General features: G+C 48.3%; 1 long non-coding RNA gene across 1 annotated transcript; it reads left to right on the plus strand.

Annotated features, from left to right (window-relative positions):
• The first annotated feature begins 1306 nt into the window (after nucleotides 1–1306).
• LOC148128376 (uncharacterized) lies at nucleotides 1307–5653 on the plus strand. The gene is made up of 3 exons (XR_015741551.1): nucleotides 1307–1771; nucleotides 1851–1946; nucleotides 5612–5653. It is a non-coding gene; the product is annotated as an uncharacterized LOC148128376 (long non-coding RNA).
• The last annotated feature ends 285 nt before the right edge of the window (nucleotides 5654–5938 follow it).

The following is a 5938-nucleotide window of genomic DNA, read 5'->3' on the forward strand; positions in this document are numbered from 1 at the left end:
AGTAGGAATAGATTTCCAGAGGGGGGGAAAATTGCAGATTACAGGAACCAGGAGCACCACTCAGGTGACCCCGAGGACACAGAGAAACATCCAATGTTGAATGATCCCCTTTTACGACCTTCTGACGAGCAAAGTCCATGGGGGAGCCAGATTCAGTTAACAACCAGGCGACCAACTTATCCACTGCAGTGATTCACTTAAAAACGGTGGCAAGAAGGGTCGCTAAAATGGGGGCAACAAATGTCTCACTTAACGATAGAAATGTTGGGCTCAATTTTTGTCGTAAACCTGTATGCCTATTAGTCCTAATGAAACCATTGTTATTGTTATGAAACTTGAAACTATTAGTTTCCAATGCGAATTTGGAGAATGAAAGAATGAAAAACTTGCAATCCGGCTTTCATGGTCCATTTTTATTCAGTGGTTTGCAGAAAGGGGAATTGGCTGGAGTAAGGAGAGCGGTTCTCCCCACCTCGCATGCAACCGTGACCGAATCCCTCTTTATAATTTAGAACCCACCACATATGACTCGTTTCCCCCCCGGCTCATGTTTAAAGGAAAAAAGAGAGCGATGATAATTCTGCGCGGTTTGGTACGGAGAAGGTCTCAGCGGCTCCACCAGGGAAAAATATTGGCACCACAACGGAGGCCTGGCCGTTGTGTAAAAAATCTCCCCACAGCAAACACATTTCCCTTTCGTACACACACGCAAAGCTGCACTGGAAACCTTTGCAGAGGAGATTAAAGGCCCAGAGACTGAAACCTAGGAAGAGCGTGTGAAAAACATATGCAGAATGTATATATAAGAGACTAAAACATATGGAGGACATACGAAGAACTGTTGCACGATTTGAGTTTTGCTAGTATAGAGGAAAGAAGGACTAAGAGGGATGCAATGGTGTTAGGAATATAAGTCACCTAACAGGTATTTGGGTTAGAAATATATAAACCAGGATAAACATTTTAAAACTGTAACTTTAAGAAAATGCAAAACTGTAATTAGGCGTGGTTTCTCAAACGGCCAGAAACCTGGTTTGTTTAGGTCTTAGTCTGAGTCTCAGAAGAGAGTGTGAGTGTATCTCTGTTTCCTTCTGTTGGAAAGAATTGCCGTTCCTCCATTTCTTCTGATATTACTGGATTTGATGTAAGTCTAATACTGAACTGTTTTTTGACGCTGGACTTTGATATTTGGATTATCCCTGGATTGAAAAACTGACTGATTTATCTGTGAATGACTTTTGGACTGCCTATTTTGGACTTTGCTTAACGTTTCTGGAAGTAAAAACCTACATTTACTGTACAGCGTATCTGTGTTCTGTGTGTGTAATATTCAAACACTACTCTCAAATACGTCTCCCTGTATGCGCTCATTCTCCTAACGGGGAATTACCTTAACAAATGGAAAATAAGACAAGAAACAATGGATGGAAACAAACCGAGGAGAGAAGCCACCTGAAATTTTAAGGAGAAATTTCCTAATGGTGAGGACAGTCAACCAGTGGAACCATTTGCCTTCAGAAAGTTGTGGGTGCACCATCCTGGAGGATTTTAAGAAGAGATCGGACAGCCATTTGTCTGAAATGGTATATATACTATAAGGTCTCCTGCTTGGGCAGCGGGTTGGACTAGAAGACCTCCAAGGTCCCTTCCAGCTCTGTTCTGAATGGGGGATATGAAAGTTGAAAAGAAGGATCCCTCTGTCTTCCGCTGGTAGGCGTTGATGGGATCCACACCAGTGGTGGGATTCGAACATTTTTTTACGACCGGTTCGGTGGGCGTGGCTTGGTGGGCATGGCAGGGGAAGGATATACTGCAAAATCCCCATTCCCTCCCACCAACCTGCTTTCCAGCTCCGTTCTCCTGTGCGGGGCACCCAAAGGAGACCCAGCCGATCATCTGCGACTCGGGAGGCAGAGAAGAGATGGACTTGGCCGGGCCAGTCAGAGGTGGGATTTGCCAGTTCTCCGGACTACTCAAATTTCCACTACCGGTTTTCCATTTGTTAGAAATGGTGTAGGGTCTCCTAAGTGGCAGTCCAGTCTCTTTTAACTTTTGGCCGAGGAAATAAATCAGACAAGGACGGTGTCAAAACGCAGCCGCTCTCTATCCCACCCAGCTTGTGTTTGTTTTGTAGTAGAAGATTTATAAGGGTTGACAAAATAAAAAGCTCTTTTGGACACGCTGCAAATGTGCCCCTGAGCTGATTGCTGGCCATAATAACCAACAGAATATTGGAGAGCGGCTTTGGGAGAGGATAAACCTGGTTTCCAGTGCAGGTGGCTTGGCTTAAGCTGACTCACAGGCTGTTCCAAGCTAGATCACAGGCCGTTTTATGGTGTGAATGCATGGATGGGCAGAGGCAGAAGAGCCATTGAAACCATCCAGGCAAGGTCATCCCTTAGCCAGATCCTGTTCGGCTTCTCAGTGATTCTCCGCCTTGGCAACTTTCAGAAATGTGGACTTCACCTCCCAGAATTCTCCAACCAACATTTGTGGATTTCACTTCCCAGAATTCTCCAACCAACATTTGTGGATTTCACTTCCCAGAATTCTCCAACCAACATTGATGGATTTCACTTCCCAGAATTCTCCAACCAGCATTGGTGGACTTCACTTCCCAGAATTCTCCAACCAACATTTGTGGATTTCACTTCCCAGAATTCCCCAACCAACATTTGTGGATTTTACTTCCCAGAATTCTCCAACCAACATTTGTGGATTTTACTTCCCAGAATTCTCCAACCAACATTTGTGGATTTCACTTCCCAGAATTCTCCAACCAACATTTGTGGACTTCATTTCCCAGAATTCCCTAGCCAGCATTGGTGGACTTCATTTCCCAGAATTCCCTAGCCAGCATTGGTGGATTTCACTTCCAAGAATTCCCTAGCTAGCATTGGTGCACTTCACTTCCCAGAAAGATGGGAAGGAAAGAAAAGTAGAAAGAAGAAAAGAAAGGAAAGGAAAAAGGAAAAAGGAAGGAAAGAAATTGAGAAAGAATAAGAAAGGAAGGAAGGAAAGATGGAAGGGAAAAAAGAAAAAGAAAAAAGGAAGGAAGATTTCAAATGTCAGAGAAACAGCTATCCTGAGGGAAAAGTGAGCCTCCTTCAGAGCACACAGTGAAGACTGTCAGAACCTACCCTTTCTTATCTCTTTATTTCCCACGTCTCTCCTTCCCTCCCTCCCTTTCCCTTTCCCTCCCCTTCCCTCCCGCTCTCCCTCTATTTCTCTCTCCCTCCCTCTTTCTCTTTCCCCTCCTCTCCCTCCCTCTCTCTCCCTCCCTCCTTCTCTCCCCCTCCCCCTCCTTGCCTCCTTCCCTCTCCCTCTGCCTCCCTTCTTCTCTCTCCCTCCCTCCATCTCTCTCCCTCCCTCCCTGCCCCCTCCATTCCTCCCTCTCTTTCTCTCTCTCTCCCTCCCTTTCCCTCTCTCTCTCTCCCTCCACCTCCCTACCTCTCTCCGTTCCTCCCTCCCTCTCTTTCTCTCTCCCCCTCCCTCTCTTCATCGCTCCCTCTCCTCCCTCCCTCTCTCTCTCCCTCCACCTCCCTACCTCCCTCTGTTCCTCCCTCCCTCTCTTTCTCTCTCTCCCTCCCTCTCTTCATCCCTCGCTCCCTCTGTCTTCCTCCCTCTCTCCCCTCCACCTCCCTCCCTCTCTTTCTCTCTCTCTCCCTCTCTTCATCCCTCCCTCCTTCTCTCTCCCTCCACCTCCCTCCCTCCCTCCGTTCCTCCCTCCCTCTCTCTCCCTCCCTCCCTCTCTTCATCCCTCTCCTCCCTCCCTCCACTTCCCTCCCTCCGTTCCTCCCTCTCTCTCCTTTGCAGAGATGACGGGGAGGCCGCCCTCCCTTCCCGCCAGACAAGGAGAGGCCCTCCAGCCTCCTGCCTGTCCTCCCCAGCCGGGTCCTTTGGGCAAGGCGGCGGTGGGGAGGCCTTCTGAGACGGAGGCTTCTCAGGAAGAGGCGAGGGGAGCAGCCGCCGAGGAGACGCGGCTCCTCCGCACTTCATGGCTGGCAACCCCTCGTCAAGGCGGACCAGGCCTCACGGTCCTCCATGCCTCCCGTTGCCTAGCAACCGCGTTGCCAAGCCTGCTTCCGCTTGGGAAGCCCAAGAGGGCTCAGGTGGGGAGCATCCTCCCCCCCCCACAAATGTAATAAAGCCAACCTCACAAATCCCCTCAGCTTGGGCAGCACTGCCCCAGTGCTGCCCCAGTGCTCCCCATCGGGGAGCTCCCCTGCCAGTCCTCAATTTAACAACCACCACTGGAAACCAGTTGCTGGGTTGTTTTTTTGGCGGCCTTTGAAAAAATCTAAACTCTCCATTCAACCCCCCACTTTTTCTTCTTCTTCTTCTGTGGTTTTGAACTGCTTCCAAACTGGCCCTTAAAAACCTCCCCTCGGCAGGGAGTTCTGCAGGCACATTCAGCGCGTCGGTAGTCCTCGACTTTACGACCACGACGGGGCCCCCCAAATCCCCGTTGTTAAGCGAGGCAATTTGTTCAATGGGTTTTAGCCCCCATTTTACAACCTTTCTAGCCACCGTTGTTAAGTGAATGACCTCAGCTGTTAAGTGAGCAACACCGTTGTTGTGGCCTCCCCGTTGACTATGCGTGTCAGAAGGTCACGAAAGGGCACCCTGTGACCGTCATAAATACGAACCAGTTCAAGCATATGAATGTCAACCACGTGACATAAGTTTTCACATAAGTGTGAAAAATGATCGTAAGTTACGTTTTTCAGGGTCATTGTAACCGGTCACTAAGTAAACCATTCTAAGTCAGGGACTACGTGTATTTTCAAAAATGGCTCTGTTTCAAGCCCTCTGACCTTCTTTCTTGAGCATCTGTGCCTCCTTCCATTTCTTGGAGCCCCGTCTCCAACCAGAAATTATTACAGATTAACAGAGTTGGAAGGGACCTTGTAGGTCATCTAGTCCAACCCCCCGCCCAAGCAGGAGACCCGACACCATTTCTGACAAATGGCCGTCCAGTCTCTTCTTGAAAGCCTCCAGGGATGAAGCTCCCACAACTTCTGAGGGCAACTTCTGTTCCATGGGTTGATTGTTCTCCCTGTCAGAAAGTTTCTCCTTATTCCCAGGTTGAATCTCTCCTTGTTCAGTTTCCATCCATTGTTCCTTCTCTGGCCTTTAGATGCCTTGGAGAGAATAGCTTGACCCCCTTCCTCCTCTCTGTGGGAGCCCCTCAAATATTGGAAGACTGCTCTCCTGTCTCCCCTGGTCCTTCTCTTCCCTAGACTAGCCAGGCCCAGTTCCTGCAACCGTTCATCGTATGTTTTAGTCTCCAGTCCCCTAATCATCCTGGTTGCTCTTCTCTGCACTTTTTCTAGAGTCTCAACCTTTTTTTTATAGTGTGGTGACCAAAACTGGATGCAGTACTCTAGGTGTGGTCTTACTAAGGCTTTATAGAGTGGTATTAGTACCTCCCTTGATCTCAATTGTATCCCTCTGTTAATGCAATTTAGGATTGTTTTGGCTTTTTTGGCTGCTGCCTCACACTGCTGGCTCATGTTTAACTGGATTTTAACTCATATTAAACTCATATTTAGCTTTAATGTAAATAAAAACTTTGGCAACGGTCTGAATAAGGCCAAATGTTTTCTAGGAAGGAGTTTGTGTCCTTGAAAATCTCCTCGTCTCTGCTGGAGCCTGGAATTGGCTTTGCCAACCCATCAACCTCACCCAGCAACTCCACAATGTGTGGGTCACAGCTAATCTAATCCCTATCAAAGGTACGGTGTTCCCAGTGGTGGAATTCCAATTTTTTTACTACCGGTTCTGTGGGCGTAGCTTATTTGGTGGGCGTGGCTTGGTGGTCATGTGACTGGTTGGGTGTAGCTTAGTGGTCATGTGACTGGGTGTGCGTGCTTGGTCGTCATGTGACTGGTTGGGTGTGGCTTAGTGGTCATGTGACTGGGTGTGCGTGCTTGGT

The sequence above is a fragment of the Pseudonaja textilis genome, chromosome 1 (assembly GCF_049901715.1).
Source record: "Pseudonaja textilis isolate UNSWEBS1 chromosome 1, rPseTex1.2, whole genome shotgun sequence".
Taxonomy (NCBI): domain Eukaryota; kingdom Metazoa; phylum Chordata; class Lepidosauria; order Squamata; family Elapidae; genus Pseudonaja; species Pseudonaja textilis.